At 38.3% G+C, this 17878-nt stretch overlaps 2 long non-coding RNA genes across 4 annotated transcripts in view; one reads left to right on the top strand and one right to left on the bottom strand.

Annotated features, from left to right (window-relative positions):
* Positions 1-17878, bottom strand: part of LOC134298946 (uncharacterized) — a 125190-nt gene that overhangs the window by 77523 nt on the left and 29789 nt on the right. The window lies entirely within an intron of this gene.
* The window catches only part of LOC103278555 (uncharacterized), a 32118-nt gene continuing 21713 nt past the window's right edge, over positions 7474-17878 (top strand). Inside the window, exons 1-2 of one of the 3 annotated variants that reach the window (XR_506142.3) lie at positions 7474-7997; positions 8123-8272. This is a non-coding gene — a long non-coding RNA (uncharacterized LOC103278555). Of the gene's footprint in view, positions 8273-17878 lie in introns of all 3 variants that reach the window. The other 2 variants (XR_001730190.2, XR_506141.3) reach the window with 2 other exon arrangements.

The following is a 17878-nucleotide window of genomic DNA, read 5'->3' on the forward strand; positions in this document are numbered from 1 at the left end:
CAACAGACAAGAATTATTTCTCCCACCCAGGACCTTCCACAGATATATAAACTTCCCTTGCTTAGTGTTCCAATACAGTATACCTCACAACCTCTGAGGATGCCTGCCATAGATGAGTACAAAACATCTGAAAAGAATGAACATGGCCATACAGCCTGGAAAATGCATAACAACCCATTCTCAGTTTCTCCAACATTTTTAATGACTTATATTACAGTAGAGTCTCACTTATCCAAGCTAAACAGGCCGGCAGAACCTTGGATAAGCAAATATCTTGGATAATAAGGAGGGATTAAGGAAAAGCCTATTAAACATCAAATTAGGTTATGATTTTACAAATTAAGCACCAAAACATCATGTTATACAACAAATTTGACAGAAAAAGTAGTTCAATATGCAGTAATGTTATGTTGTAATTACTGTATTTACGAATTTAGCACCAAAATATCATGATATATTGAAAACATTGACTACAAAAATGCCTTGGATAATCCAGAACTTTGGATAAGCGAGTCTTGGATAAGTGAGACTCTACTGTATTTCTTTCCCACATAAATTAATCAGTTCACACCCTTCATTTACATTGGCCATATTGAACAACATGTAGTGGACTATGTTTTATTTGCCTGCCATGCAGGTGTAAGAGAGATGAGAAGACAATCTTCATTCAGTAGGATCAGAGAAATATGTCAGTTTTACTTCTTCCAGTCAGAGTTTTAAAAGATATTTTCCCCATTTAAAATATTAAGCTATTTGTAATTGTGCATTTGTAAGTTTCAGTATGTTCAAATAAGATAGGAACTGAAATGAAATTCTCACAAACCAAATTGAAAATTAGCTGACACTAAATAATGCTCCTTCCCCATGCACACTTAGCATGCTCACAAATTTAAAAACAATAGAGCTTGATGAGGGAAAACTATGTTTTGAGCTTGAAAGGAAGTTCCATATTCAATCCATGGCTTGGCTTAGCAACTTTAGGACTATTTAAAAATAAATAAGCAAAGAACTAATAGATTGCTTGCTGTTAATGCCTTATGTTTGCCATTAATTACATTATGAAGTTAAACTTGCAAAGTCACTTGTACAAGTACAGTAGAGTCTCGCTTATCCAACGTTCTGGATTATCCAACACTTTTTTGTAGTCAATGTTTTCAATATATCATGATATTTTGGTGCCAAGTTCGTAAATACAGTAATTTCTACATAGCATTACTGTGTATTGAACTACTTTTTGTGTCAAATTTGTGTATAACATGATGTTTTGGTGCTTAATTTGTAAAATCATAACCTAATTTGATGTTTAATAGACTTTTCCTTAATCCCTCCTTATTATCCAACATATTCGCTTATCCAACGTTCTGCCGGCCCGTTTATGTTAGATAAGTGAGACTCTACTGTAATTCCAGGATCCCCCTCTGTAACATGTGGTTTGCCTCACAATGTTCCTCACTCTTCAAGGCATTAATGAATAAGGCTAAAATACCATGTATTCCACAGTCACACATTGTATACTTGCCACAAAACCTCAGAAACCTCTCATGTAGATCTTTCCTGGGTATATATCATGTTTTTAGATCTGAGGATAAATTTTAATTCTCCGTTACTTTTATAAAACACCAGTTTTGGACATAGCATCTGACTTTATGGAAAGTTTAATACAAAAGTTTGTGAGCCACACGTTCTCTAGGAAGTAAGTATATAGATAAAAGAAACAGTATTACCTAAATGTCAAGTCATTCTAAAATACATTAAAATATAATAAATCACATTCATCTCAGTTTTATTTGAAAATATAAAATTACTTTGGACTTGATTTCAGTATTATAAAAAAAGTCAGGATGTCTCATATTAAAGGATATGGCAGACATTATTTTCATCATTAGAAAAAGATCTGATTCAAATTCAATATAATTCTCCAGTAATCAGAGCTGTATTGTCACAGGTTTATCCTACATATAACCTGCATCAACAGAAGATATTTTTCACTAACTATTTACTTTACTGTTGGGACAGTATGTTAATAATTTTCATACAAACAGACCATGCTGGATCCTATATGTCAGGGAGATTGTATGGACTTTATTCTCTATGCTAGAGAAACAAGGTTACTGATGTTACTTTTAGAATTTTAGATATGTAGTCTCACACATGGAGATATGGAGCCCCCGGTGGCACTGTGTGTTAAACTGCTGAGCTGCTGAACTTGCAGACCGAAAGGTCCCAGGTTCAAATCCCGGGAGCGGAGTGAGCCCCCGCTGTTAGCTCCAGCTTCTGCCAATCTAGCAGTTCGAAAACATGCAAATGTGAGTAGATCAATAGGTACTGCTCCGGTGGGGAGGTATTGGCGCTCCTTGCAGTAATGCCGGCCACATGACCTAGGCTTAGAAATGGAGATGAGCACCAACCCTTTATCTAGTCTCACAGAAAAGAGAGAAGGAATGTGTTCAAGTGTGTGCCTTGTGTTCTGTTGAGGGTATTGAGATAACCATAAGGTAAACTGTAGGAGAATTATTTTCTATCATAAGCCAACAATTTTTGTAAAGTAACTAAATCTATTTATACATGAAAAGGATTCTTTTGATTGAAATTCTAATGATAACAAATTATTTTGAATATTGGAAATATAATAATGAGTAATTCATTTTTAAAGTACGTAACTTTCAAGCTCAACCTCAATTTAGGATTTTAGCATATTTATTATACATCTGACTTGATTAACTCTGAATGTATCTCTACATACTGGAAGCATTTATTGCAGCATTGTTAATTGCAGCTAGGTCAACATCGACTTATGGTGATCCTATGGATGAGAGGTCTCCAAGTCCCCCTATCTTCAGATGCCCTGCTCAGATATTGCAGACTCTGGTCTCTAACTTTTTTGCATGAGACTATCTATTGGGAATGTAGGCTTCCTTTTTTCCTTCTGCTTTCTAACTTACCAAGAATGATTTTCTAGTGAATCTACAGAGCTAATATTTACTAATTGGATCTGATCCATGAAGCCTGATGGGGTTCAGCTTGGAAAGTTAGATATCACACGTTTTGTTTTAGTTCACCAGTACTCAGGGGCTTTGCTTTAAAAATGACATTCAAAAAGATATATTACTAAAGTAAATGAGTAAGTGCATAAAACACAAACAGAGGAAATATTTGTCTTCCTGTTTAGTATACCATTAAATGTTGTTGTTTTTTTTAAAAAAAACCTGGCCACCTGCAAAAGATTATCAGAAAGCTCCATGGAGTAAAAGGAATGTCTGTTTAGGGTCCAAATGAAAGAAAGGCTTTCTCTGTTATTACAAATTCAGTCGCTATGAGCTACTGAGGAAATGTCCACATTCAATTTTATCCAGCTCTTCTTTGGAGTTCTAGTACATAATCAGCCATTTTTATTTTAAAAATTCACATTATATCTTTATGGTTTAAATTCTCTTCTGAATTCTCACCATATATCACATGGAAACTGAAGTCTATGCTGGTCTGGCCAAAGTCCTCTATAGCTGTGGAGAATCACTGGAAAATGACAAACACAGTGTCGTGATCATTGATAATCACTCATTTCCGAGTATGATTATCTTACAAGTGTAGTGCCTTGGCGGTGGGCCCATAGGTGGCTGGAATGACCTATTCTTGATCCGCATGTTCTTCCACAGTGAGGACATCGATTTCCAGGTGGACAGCGGTCCCAGTCAAGGTTGGCCTCATGCACCTTCCTTTGACACATTTCTCCCTTTCGTCCTTCATCACTTCATGCCTCTTCAAATTCCACAGCGCTGTTGTTAACAGCTGACCTCCAGTTAGAATGCTCTAAGGCCAGGGTTTCCCAGTTCTTGGTGTTTGCCATGATGTATTGTCTGATGCTGCCATTGTCTTGACTTTGCCTAAAGTGCAACAAAGCCAGTTTAATCTTGAAAAAACTTGTACTCACCAGAAGTAGGTGAACATTGTAGGAACAACTAGAAGTGACTTCAAGGTAAGCCTGGATTTTCTTGCCCATGTAGACTCCCCATAGTATGATTTAAAGTTAAAATCTAATTTTCCTTTTTGAATCTCAGAGTATTTTGTTAAATAAAATTAATAATCTATCAGGATTTGAGAAGCTTTCCAATATCCATGACATAACAAGCTACTTTTATGAGAAACATAGCTGAAACGTATCGCAAGAACTGAAACTCGAGCACAAAGCTTGCTTTCCCTTGTCATTTCTTCAGTATAACCATCCACTCCCAAAATATCATCAAACACCAGATAATAATACTGTATACATTAAAAGATTTGTATTGAAACCTGCTTGTTAAACATTGTGAAATGTGGGCATGATAAACCCATCAATCACACATTTATCATTGAGTGCAATCTGGCATTGACAATATAATAATTCTGCAGTGAAAGAAACTGAAGTCCTCCTTATATAAAGCATGCTAAAGCATCCATCAGTTTTGTTCAAACTTCTCCAGCACAATGCCATTGTCTTACACATTTCTTGGAGATCTTCTCTGTACCTGTTCTATCAGCTTTACTGTTGTCTGTGGTCTTTTCATTTATGGGCTATAGTATATATAGATATAAATTTGCCGCAAGATGAACATCACAATTCCAGGCATATCATTAAGCACAATTACATTTCAGTTCTGTGCCTTTGAAAAATGCAATTGATGTTAACGGTTGCAACAATTGAGGGCCCTTCCAGACAGGGCCCAAAATGCACCGCCTGTCGGACTTTTACCTGAAGTGTCCAAACAACACCACAGGTAAAAGAGGAATGTAATTTGAAACAAAGCAGGTAAACCCTGCTTTGTTCCAAACTATTTTGATACCTCATTAAACACAGGCATCCTGAAAGGCACAGGTTTAATGGGGTGTGGGCCCTGTGGGGATAATAATAATAATAATAATAATAATAATAATAATAATAATAATAATAATAATTTTATTTTTATACCCCGCCCCATCTCCCCGAAGGGACTCGGGGCGGCTTACATGGGGCCTTGCCCGATAAAACAAACAAATAACAGTAACAAAGCAATAGAACAATTATCCCAGTAAAAAACACCAACATCAATAAAAACAATAATTAAAATCAACAAGCAGGATACAGTGTTAAAAACCAGAGACTAATTCGTAGATCCCAGGCAAAATGCAGAGTGTTACGAAATGGGAAAAGGAAATTTCACAGTTGAATGGACAATAAAGTGCGGTATAAAATGGCAAGACAACAACAATGGGACTATTATGGAATGGACAGATAGATCAATCCAGCAACAACTAAACATCGAAGGCCTTTTGGAAGAGCCAGGTTTTTAAGCTCTTCCGGAAGGAGAGGAGGGTAGGGGCCTGCCTGATCTCTCTAGGTAGAGAATTCCAAAGCCGGGGGGCCACGACGGAGAAGGCCCTCTCTCTCGTCCCCACCAACCATGACTGTGAGGGTGGTGGGAGCGAGAGAAGGGCCTCCCCCGACGAGTGAAGAGAATGTGTGGGTTCATAGAGGTCTCTAAGGTAGGTGGCTTCTGCAGTCCCAAGAGTCTGTCTCCACAGCCCATCTTGGTTCCTTGGGCTTGATGAGCCCAAAGAACTGAGGAGAGCAACCCCCCAAATCCCTGAAAAGAAAGGGAAACTTACTCCTGGCATGTGCCAATGATGCACCAGAAAGTGGGGAGGAAGTTACTGGGACAGCATGGGGACACGCAACAGGCAAAGCCTGTTTTGTTTTTTTTAGAAGGGGGACCTAAACTCAATTTCTTTAGCCCGCTCTGAAGCAGGTTTAAGTCTAGTCTGGAGGTGTCCTGAGATAATACGTGCACTTGAAATAAGTGCTAGATCCAGCTATACAAAAATCGATGTCTACCTGAACATTTAACAGAAGCTTTGGAGCCAGAGGCACAAACAAAATGGAAAGAGTTGGGAGAAGAACAGGTTATAGATTCAATAAATACAATTAAAAAGAAGATTTTCATCATACATTTTATTCAGAACTAACAATATGCATATATGAAATAAAATGTTTAGGTCAGATAAGCCCATAATAAGTAAACAAACACATTTTGAATCTAGAGCAGGTTCAAGACAATCCCATTATTTCCCAGCTCAAGTTTTACTTCAGTCACACTACTGTAACCTAACTTCAAAGATCTATATTTCTCCTATTTTTCTTCACCATCTGCTGGTGTTAATGTTGCTAAAAATGTCAATTGTGACAGAAGATGAGGTGGGAAAGAACCCGGCCACATGTAAAAAGACTGTTGAAAGAGGGTTGACTGTCAAATGCTTTGTTAACTGTCGGATTAGTGCACACTTTTTTTGCAATGCTGTAGGGATTCTTAAACTCAGTATAATTTTAGAGCCTCATCCTATCTTAATTTACAGCTCAATGGGTCAATGAATATTCAATAAATATTCATCCATTTTTATTTAATATTTATATTTGAGGATATCCCATTCTCTTTGGATAAGTATCCTAGGATCACAAGACCTAAGTATACTTCAGTTAGTGTATATTTTGATAGCCCCTGGTTTTCTCCTCAGTACAAGAGTGCTTTTAACGCAATGTTTTAATTTCTTTGTATTTCCAAAGCAGATCCAAGCATTAACACCCCTCCCCACCTTGCAGATGGTCAAGCAAAACTCCTGCTACTCATTTTAGGAAGAGTTAAATTTAGAAATATGAGAATATTCACAAATCCTAAAAGACAAACTACACAGGAAAAAGTTTCCCCTCCCATCTTTTACAATAGCTTTTCATAGAATATAGTTCAGTCTCCTTAGGTCTTTTACCTACCAAAGGTAAGCTGTTTTTTTTAATTACTGTTTTACAGATGTAAATGTGTGAAAGTTTGCCATTCTAAGTGCAGTAATTACCAAGATTTCCTCCTAAAGCAGAGGTGGACAAACAGCGATTCTAGGGTCCCATGTGACTTTAACCCTTTCCTCCAAAGCCCTCTGTAGAAATTATTTCTTAAGCAAGAATGAATTGTGGGAAAGGTTCATTGCAGTCACATACCTAGAAAAAATATTTTCTTGGCAGCCTACTGCAAAGAGAGAGAAAGAAATGGGGTGAATAAAAGATTTCGAAATGGGAGATGTCCTCAGCAATGTTTCATTATCGTCATACCCACTACCAGCATAGGTCCTTGTAAAATTACTCCCAAGGAAAAAAAAAACCTCGCTAGAGAATAGGTGGCCCACCCCTATGATAAAGCTTCAGGCCTTAACCTTGATGCTCCTTCTTCTTTTTTCTTTTGTTCAAACTCTTAATGAAAACTGAACATCACAGCCTTCAAGGTATCCAAGTTCTCCAGATTTGTTTTAAAAATGTTAGTCTGAAAGCCACCAAAGAAACTGTCGTAGACCGTTCTGATAGCAAAGGTGAGGAGGAGGAGCTGTTGGAGGAGCCAGCATCTGAATTGGCATCCAGCAGTGCCTAGAAGTTTCCTCACTTGAGCTTGGCAAAAGAACCTTTGGAGGAAACTACTACTTCTGAGCCTGCAAAGCAAGAACAAGCAATACATTTGGGCAGGCAGAGAAAGGGTTAAGTATTCCACCTCTTTTAGACTTGCATAGGGAAAAGTTTGCAGGTCCACCTGATTAACTGAAAAATGAGCTATCAATAGGCAACACCTGAGAACTTAGCATAAAAGGTTCTCATCAGTTTAATCTTGTTTTTGGCAGCAACACTGGTGTTTGGAGCTGTGGACTTGGACTGTTGGTGATCTTGGAATTCGTGAACTTCAGATTATTACTTGGACTTTGGCATTTGGATTGACATTGTACTTTGTTATCTGTGGAAGTGGTTTTTGGATCTCAAAATGGACTATTGACTCACCTTGTGTTATTCCCTTCAATTTGGGTCTCTTCAGGTGGATTATTTGGTTTGAACTTGGACTGCTTGCTGTTTTGATTAACCTCCTGTCTGGAAGTTGAGTCTTGGCTTCGCAACAGCAGCCTTGGAGGCCAGAACCAGCACCAGGATTTGACTTTGCTGAGTCATGCTCCAGATCAAGGTAATCCCAAAAATAAATGATGGCGATTTCTTTCATGAAATCAGGCTGAAATATAATTGAAATGGAGCTAGATAGTTTTATCCAATAGTGATTGAAAGTTGGCCAATGACCATTTTTTCCTTTAGGGTAGAAATACTCAGGCCCGCTACAGCAGAAGTCAAATTATGACTTCATTTAAAGAAGTGGGACTACTGCCACTTAAAGGCGACATTTGCAATCTCCTGGACCTAGATGAACTTTCCTTCCCTGATCAAGTCAAATCTTGATGGACAAAGGTAAAGTATAGTAGTCATCTGTGAAATTCTGAGTAGGAATGATCTTTCTCTGTTCTAGAGGAGAGTATCTGTTGTTTTTGCTGACGCTGCTTCTCTGGATCCATTTCTCATGATCCATACACTCCATTACAAATATAAGAAGATACTACTCAATGTGTACTACTGAAGCAAGAACAATAACACAGTCCATCATAGTTTTCTATGGGTGAGCAGATGGAGACTGATATATGGCATATTGCTTCAATGACAGTGGGGTGGTGAATCTGCTCAAAGTTTAGTTTAAGGTGCTTTCAACGTATTGAACCCTATCTTCAAAACAGACTCAACACTTTGGACACTTTTTAAAAAAAATGTGAAGAAGAATTATAGTTTGGTGAAATGGGACTGTCTTTCTTCCATAATATTAGGTTGATTCATTCAACCTTACATTTTGGGGAATCTGTAGTCACCAAAAACTCGTTATAGCATATTTGGGAGATAACTGTTTTAGCAGTCAACACCTTTCTATGTTTGAAAATAATTGCCAGGAGCTGGAATGCACTGCAGATACAACTCATGTGTGAGTTATTGTTTCTTGAATATATACACACATCCTGTGTTCAGAAATAATATCTGAGTTCATGGGAGCTTCCATGTGTAAGACATCTTCTTGTTTACTCAACAGATCATGATCTTTTGCTTTAAAAGCTGAGGATGGAATTAGTGTATCCCTTGGTGTTTATCTCACACTTATACCACTAGTAATCTGTCATATTAATGCTCACATAAAGAACAATTCTGTCATTATTAAGAGGGTTCCAACAGATTACATTCAAGTTAATTTGAACCTTTTCAATATATAGCCCTTGGTGCAGGCTGGGGGATTCCTGCATGTGTTTCTCACAAAGTTTAACTGAAACAATGTTTAAAAAAAAACCTTCCAGTATACTAAAAACTACAGCTCTCTATAACAGAGTGAATGTCAAGCACATGATGATGATGATGATGATGACGATTTAATAAACCAGTTCTTTTGCTTTGAATCTTCTGTGTTGTTCCAGACTGATGATGCATTAAACTGAGCTCCACCTCCTCTAGGTCATTTCCAGGTCAGCATATTAGAGAAGTCAGCAGAAGAATGAAGACAGTATGCTCCAACTGCAGGGCAACACAACCCAGTTATTAATCTGTCTGATGGCAGCATTTGAACAATGACAGTCATCTGTCAGAAAGCAGAAGGGTGCACCTCATTAACACGCCACTCACCTGCCCTAAGCTACATCTCTCTTATAATAATATCTATCATTCACCTCCAAGGTGTTGCTTCTTTTTCTCACAACATGAAATAACAGACACTCCATTTCCTATCTTTCACTTCCTTAAGTTGCAGTTCACTCAACCTAAGTTGCCTTAGAGAGATTTTTTAAGAAGGAAAACTATACAAAACAATCAACCACTGTGATGTTTTTTCCATGAACTCTTCTTCTACCTAATATGCAACATTTGTTACAGGAGGGGTGGAAAAGGGGGGATCTAATTATTACTGAAGTAAGAAGCAAGAATCAAGAGATGCTCATATTACATAATGAACAGTTTAAAACTGGGTAAGGTAACATTGGAAGGTGCAGTTATAGATTATCAGAAAGGATTGAAATTATAATTGAGATCATTCAATATTTGTTAACCTACTACAGAATGCAAAAGAGCAATCACCATTAAGTTATATACTATTGTAGTTAATTGTTGTCATCACCTTTGATTTATGATTAAAATACCTCTATGAATGAAAGACCTCCAACTTATCATATGATCAACAGCCATGCTTACATCTTACATACTCAGGATGGCGGATTCTTGATTGAGTCTATCCATCTGTAACACATTCTTCCTCTTTTCCTATCATCTTCTACATTCTCAGGCATTATCTTTTCTAGTGAGTCATGTCTTCTTATGATATGTCCAAAATATGATAGTCCCAGTGTTGTCATCCTGGCTTCTAGTGAGAGTTCAGACATTATATGGATCCATTTGTTTGTCTTTTCAGCTGTCCATGCCATCTGCAGAACTCTCCACCACCACAATAGTCCAAATGAGTTGAGTCTTTTCCTATTATTTCTCTTCACTGTCTAGGTTTCACAAACATAAGGAGAAATCAGAAATAGAATGGTATGGACAACATTGCCTTGTATCAGTCATATATAGGAAGACAGATATGATGGTAGGTTTCCATCTCTTGAAAGCATGGCCAGCTTCCATGTTTGGTCTCATGAATCCGCTATGGTGCTGAACCTATTCTGAGAATACATTTCAACACCTTGGATAATTTAATTAAAGGCTTGTGTCGGGGACATTCTTTACTCACATCAATATATAAAAGGGCATTCTTTTCCTGTTCTACATACAGAAACCAACATTTAGTGGTAAGACTGCATTCTATGCTGTACCTGCGACAATAATTATATTTGGGACCACATATACAATATGCAAACATACAAAGGTTTATCCTTCAGCAGAGAGAAATGGCTTCATGATTAGGAGTAACAGTATAGGAAATGGGAACAGTCCCCCTCCAGCTTCATGTCACCTGAAGTGATTGCTTCATTCTGCCAATGATATAGATGATATATCCTGAGAGGAAGAGAGATTTTGTTAAGGACCAGCAGAGACTCATAAAGATTCAGTGTGTAAGACATATTGTGTTGAAATTTTAAACAGTATTTGTTTTTGGATCTATAGCATCTAATGCTGAACCCAAAACATTTCCAATGAAATCCTATCCCTCTTAATATATGTGGCAAAGATCTCCATGAGCTTTTGTCAATAAAAAGAAGGCAAGACAAAGGTAGATGTACCATTGCTCTGACTCAATTTGTGATAGCTCTTTATATACTAACTGGTAATGATCATAACATGCTGGGCTTATATTATACACCATGACAACTAAGTCTGTCTAAATTCTATACCTATAATGTATGGAGAATGAATGTCCCCCTCAATTAACAGCATAGCCCTCCCCTTTTCACTCCTACTAAAAAGAAGAATTTAGCTCTTGGCTGGTGGCATCAGGACTATGACTCATAGCTGAGTATTTTTCCACCAATCCAACAGTAGAATCACTGTGACACAGGAACAATAGCCAGTTAATTGCAATGCAGTTTTGGCAGGGTTGCTTTTAAAATACTCATGGATCTTAAATAGACAGCATAGGCACAGAAGAAGAATATTTAGGATAAAGCAAAGTCTGAACAAAACTACACTGATGTGGCTCATTTCAGGCTTTGTCCTTCCTTTTTTTCCATTTTGCATCTTTTCACTCTTACCTGTGTCAAAAATGACAACACCTCTTTTAAACTGATTTTAATTATAAGTGATTTCAGCCACAACCTTTAAAGAAGGACCCTTCGTCAAGAAGCTACATAACCAGAGGAGATCAACGTAGTTAATAGCTAACTGGCTAAGATGGTCGAGAATCATGTTGAGCAAAAACATGACAAACCTGTCCTGCTACATTTATGGTGCATGGAGTTATCCATTTATACCCATCTCAGTGTTGTTTGCATTGATTTATTCCTGAGTTACTCCCAAATTCCTGATGAGGTGGGTTTGCTAATGATTTGTTCATTTTATCTGAAGATCAGCAGAAGGTTTTTGAATTTCCTTTTGCTTGATTCCAAGGGTGACTGGGGGCTTCCGTGTCAGTAGGTTATTGAATATATTCTGGGACTTTAGTGGATTTCTCCAAAGTTCTGAGCCATGTCCCCAATATGATTCAAAACCTTGGATAGTTCCTTTAAAATGAAATCCTAGAGTGGATTAAATTCCCCACTGATATGGAAGCCACTGGCCATCTATGCTTTTTTTAAGTAAGTTGATTCACACGTTGAGGGCCACATTCCACAGGGAGCAGGACCACTCCTCTGCTAGCTAGTGTAGTGCCCTCAATGTGTTAAAAGCTTCATTGCAGTGGTATAGTGATAAATTTGCAAAATTTAAACCCTTAAAATGTAAATAATGGGTTCAGGGGACAGATAAAATATAAGGAATGAAGCAGAAAGCAGAAATTTTAGTGCCTAAGAAAATGTTGTACTAATGGACGAGTAGCAGTGTAATTCCGTGTGGAACACCTGTTCTGTTAAAAACAAGGTATGGGAATGTCCACCTGACATGACCAAGGTCAAATCCAGAGCAGGTGCTAGAATGACTGGTGCAGTCAAATTGGATGATGGCCAAAAATCTAAATTTAATTACATATGGCTTCTTTATTTTATTTTCAACAAGTGGGATGTTTCCACAAATAGGGCCCATTGCACAAGATGAAACAACAGATATGCTGATTAAGGCTAGGGAAAGAAATATGTCAAGAAAGCAGAAATCAGACTCATTTGGGAGTCAAATGAATGAAGAGGAGGCTATAATGTAGTCTGATAACTGATAAACTACCTAGCCATGCTAATACTGGTAAGAGAACCAGTAAGACTATGAATAAATAGATATAGGGACCATATCACAGTTTCATGGATATGGCTTCGCACCTTGGATATCCCCTTTAAAAGTTCAGACTAATATAGTGGATCAGTATAGTATAATATGCTGCACTGACATCAGAGTTATCAGTCTCTATGGCATCCAGGTGATGCATGAGAGGTTTTGTGCCAGCCCTTTCATAAGGAAAGTAAGGCAACTGCCTAATGTATTAAATGCTGGCGACAAAAACAGTTCTCCCTAAACCATTCTTCCCTCTTAATCAATAAAATTGCCTATACCACACAGGCCAGCCTGTGGTAGAAGACCCTATTTCAATTTCCAAATCACCAATATATGTGTTTCTGAATATGGAATGGAAGATGGCGCTATTTTGTCTGTGGTTCAGGAAGCAATATGTCTGGGTCTGGTCCTACTGCAATCAAGCCTGAACCAAGACATCATAAGACACCCCACATAGATTTCTTTTCTCCAGCCAGTTCTATCTCTGTAATCAGATAAACTGCTTTGATGCATAATTCTTAACAAAGTAAAAACTAATTTATAGCTTGCTCCCTCTTTCCTGAGACCTTTAGCCAAAAAAACTAAAGTTCTTTCCATCTCCATTAATTCATCTTGTCTTCCTAGTAAGATACTGTGAAGAATTCTGTCCTTTCTTTCCCCTCAATTTTCAATGCACTGTTTCTCTTCTCTAAGGTTAACAGCCCTCCTATGGTCAATCTTTGTAAAATTGCATATTAAAAAAGATGCTCTGAGTCTTCTTACACTGCCACAGTTTTCCATGTGCCTTATCAAGGTGTTTACATGAATATAATATGGTGCCAAAGTAAAATTTACTATGCTTTGCCATAAATAAATTGCCTGAGAAGATCTGGGATGTTAACATGGCTTTTATAGTCAATGGTTTGAGCTGTAGCATGGAATCAAAGGTTGCATGCTTTAAGATTAGTTTCCGAGATATTTTTTTAGCTCTGCATCATCTTGGGATGTCTGACAAATGAACAGAAAACTTAGGGTGTTCTCAATACCAATGCAGAGACTTTGAAAGGTTTTCTGACATATACGTGCAAGGTTTTTCTTTGTGGTCTTTTACGGCCAATTATACATGACATGAAATGTATATCTTTAAGCTGCAAAAACATTTTAGAAATAGAAATAGCAGCCATAGGAGACCCCACTCAGCTGTGGGACTGCAGTAGTTGGAGAGGCTTTATTAACACTTCACTCTGCTGCCACTGCACATACTTAGGCTATGGAAATTGAACCACATGATATGGTGATGGTCCTCAACTCTGAAAGTTTTTAAAAAGTCTTAGACAAATTAATGGAGGATAAGGTTATTCATGGCCAGTAACTATAATGGCTATACTATCTCCCATATCAGAGACAGAAGTCCTCTACAAGAGAACAAAGTTAAAAGTTAGTAACAGTCCTTTCAGTTTTTTACATGCAGATGGCTACATACTACCCATCCCAGTTTAGCAAGGATAGTACCAATTACTCCTTTGTCATCCCACTTATTCAAATACCTTTACCAGTTTCTCTTTCCTCCTCCCACTTTCCTCCTTTGTTCCTCTTTGTTCTCAGCTAAGTTTAATAGCTCCAAACTGAGTTCAGGGTAGGCAGTTTGCACTCAGTTAACTCGGTAGTGGGGAGAGAAGAGGAGAGGATGAACTCTTATGAACTCAAGCCAAATCAACCTTCTTCAGTCTTTTCCTGGCTTATCTCTTCTTCCTTATTGATAACTTTTACCATCTTTGACACACTCTGATGTTGCTTAAATACATACTTTTGGTTACGCATGGAGTGTGGGGAGGGAGAGAGCTGCTAGAAGGAAAAGCATGAGGAGAGGAAAGGCACCACTCCAGCGCCTCCAAATCAAGAGAGAGGAGAGGGCTTTGTAAAGAAAACCCAAGGTAGGATACATCCTGGTCGACTGCCCTTCCTTCCCTGGGAAATGAGAAGCCTCCTTAAAATGTCTTGGAAAACTGCCTGCTGCTGCAGAGAGAGAGAGTGTGCGCCTGCAGTTCCTATATCCTCTAGAGAAGAAACAGCTTTAATGAAGCATTAAACCTGGTCTCCTTTACAGACAAAAGGGAAAATCACAGAAAGAGTGGTATCTTAACTTTGATGCTTTTAATCCAGGTCTTAATGAAGGATATAAGGGCAAACACATTGCCTAAAATGATGGGAAGAGGAGCCTATGGGAAGTCCACCAATGGATCGGATAGAAAAAGAATCTTTCAGCTTCCTGGATCAAAAATGAATTTCTGTCCTCCCAAGTTTGGGAGGTGCCCAAAATGGATCGCAACCCCCATCAAAATTTGAGACACTGAAAAGGATTGAGGTTTACCCAGATTGCACAAGCCTATTGGCTAGTGTAGGGACTGGGATACTAGTCTGGTCCTGGAGAACCCTCCTGAGGTTCTAGGAAGAGCACCCAAACGAGGAATGCTCTTCATGAAATTGGTTTTAGAACAGAGAAGCAAGCATATATTTCATAAGTTATAGGAAAAAAGTCAAATTTATAATTGTACTGTGCCTTGCTGAAAAAAACTAGTGAAATATCTGGCTCCTATGAGCCAGGAAGATCCCTAAGGTCATCTGGTGAGGCCCTGCTCTTGGTCCCACCTGCCTCGCAAGCACGGCTGGTGGGGACGAGGGACAGGGCCTCCCCAGAGATGTACGAACACCCTCCCCAGAGATGTACGACAAGCCCCAACCCTTTTGAGTTTTAGAAAATCCCTGGAAACATGGCTATGTGCCCAGGCTTTCGAAGATTAAATGATAAAGACGACCTGGACTGATTTACGGCTACAGCATGAGGATTTTAGATGAATGGATTTTAATCATATGTTTTATATTTTTATATTGTTTTAATTTTTTTAATTGGATTTTCATTGCTGTGTTAATTATGTGTAGGCATCGAATTGTTGCCAATTTTGTACACTGGCCTGAGTCCCTTCGGGTGAGAAGGGTGGGATATAAATGTTGGAAATAAATAAATAAATAAATTTTCCAGTTTTCAGCTTCCCAATTGCCACCAGTTAAGGCAGCAGATTTGTCTAAACCAGGCATGGGCAAACTTCAGCCCTCCGAATATTTTGGACTTCAACTCCCACAATTCCAAACAGCCTACTGGCTGTTAGAAATTGTGTGAGTGGAAGTCCAAAGCACCTGGAAGGCCTAAGTTTGCCCACTTAGACATGGGTACCACTAAATGATCCTATCCTGTTCTATGTCCCTTGGCCATATCATTCAAGCTCATGCCTTACAAATCTGTGCTGCTGAAATTATTCAAGCGCCTCTCTCCATGATATTAAAAAACAATGCCGTCTTTCAGTTGCCACCCTACAACCTGGTGTGAGAGAATTCTACTAAAATATAATATCTTAACAATGTGAATGTACTGATTCATACAGTTGGTGATGAAAATCACATATCCGCTTCAGCTGAGCTCTCCCCCCAGGACACACTTTACTGGGTTACTCTCCCCCGCCAACCTAGTTTTCTCACATTATTTGTATTCTGTACTTTGTATCTTTGTGAACAGATGCTCTTTCACATGTGTGATGTGTGTGAACATAGGCAAACACACACACATACAAAGTGTGAGTGCGTATGTGTGTGTGTATAATTGCCAAGGCTTTCCAAATGGATGCCGGCAAGTGAATACCCGTCTATTGCTCTGTCAAATGTGACTCGGTGGGAAAGCTATTGGGTTTATAGAAGAGACAAACATTTCAGGCACGCCATTCTGGGGTAATGAAGCATGGCAACAAAATATACCTGTGCAACATTTGATAAAGATGAGCTGACATGCCAGTCCAAATAGGTTCTTTTGTGTGTCTGCACGTGTCTACCATCATTGCTTTCATCTTAAAACAGGAAGGTAGCAATAGCAGCAGCAGCTGGCAGAAACCAACAGAGAAAGAGCAGCTCTCACACAATTAAATGATTTTACCTCTGGCCTTTATTTCTCTCCTCCCCCCTCTTTAATTTTTATGTGTTTTTTCTCTCTATGCAAAGGGCGGGGGGACCCCTGTGTGTTCCATTTTTCTTTCCTGTTCCTTCTATCAAATTCTTTCCAGAAAGCTAAAGAACAAGACAATAGGAAATCTCCCAAGGGGGATAAGCTTTGGATCTTTAACTTAAAATGATGTTGGGCAGGGCCAAGGCAGGAAGGAAGAGCAGATAGCAAGGGAAGGTTATTGTCATTATTGCTGTTTGATTAATGTAATGCACAATTAGGAACTACAGATACACAATACTACATCAGGTAGGGAGAAGGCAAAATGTGGCTGCTTGCTTTCATTTGTGGAAAGCATAATTCGCAGCTTTTATCCCTCGGAATAATGAATGCACATTACAGAAAAGATATGGGCTATTGAGGATACAGGATAAGGTATCCTTTGAGAGGAATACTGAAATCTCGAAACTGAAAATTCAACACAGTGGTGCTTTTGGTATGTATAAGTGCATATTACAAATAATGCTCTTGCCTACCAAAAGTGTGTATAAATGTGTGTATATACAGACACTTTTCAGGGATAACAGAAAGAATATGCATATGTGTTTTAAATGTGCAATTTTGGCCTCTCAAAAGTGTGTATAAATGTGTGTGTATTTTATGTATATGCATGTATATGCACACATTCATATACACTTTGGAGTGGACATTATTTGTACATGTAGATGTACATATACTTGCTATTTCTGTGAAAGGTAGGTGTGTGTGTGTGTGTGTGTGTGTTTAGCCTGAAGAAATTAATCAGGAAACGTTTTGTATGCAGCTTTCAAAATTATTTTTTAATTAATTTTGGCACCTACAAAGTAAGGAACATTCATGACAAAAATAAGAGACGTATATATACGTATAGCTAAAATGAAAATGAAACTACACTGCAGTAAACTAAACTAAGATCACAACACATTGCTAAAGCACTAATCTATTATAGTGAGCACAACCCAATTAAACAATAAGGAATTAAAATACAAAAGAACTCTGCTCACCTTCACAAGCTGAAATGAATGTAATATAATGTATCCGAACGTATCTCCCCCTATGAGCCATCCCGCAGATTAAGATCTTCGAGTGAGACCTTGCTCTCGGTCCCACCGCTATCACAGGTGCGGTTGGCGGGG

Source organism: Anolis carolinensis, chromosome 4, assembly GCF_035594765.1.
Source record: "Anolis carolinensis isolate JA03-04 chromosome 4, rAnoCar3.1.pri, whole genome shotgun sequence".
Lineage (NCBI taxonomy): Eukaryota > Metazoa > Chordata > Lepidosauria > Squamata > Dactyloidae > Anolis > Anolis carolinensis.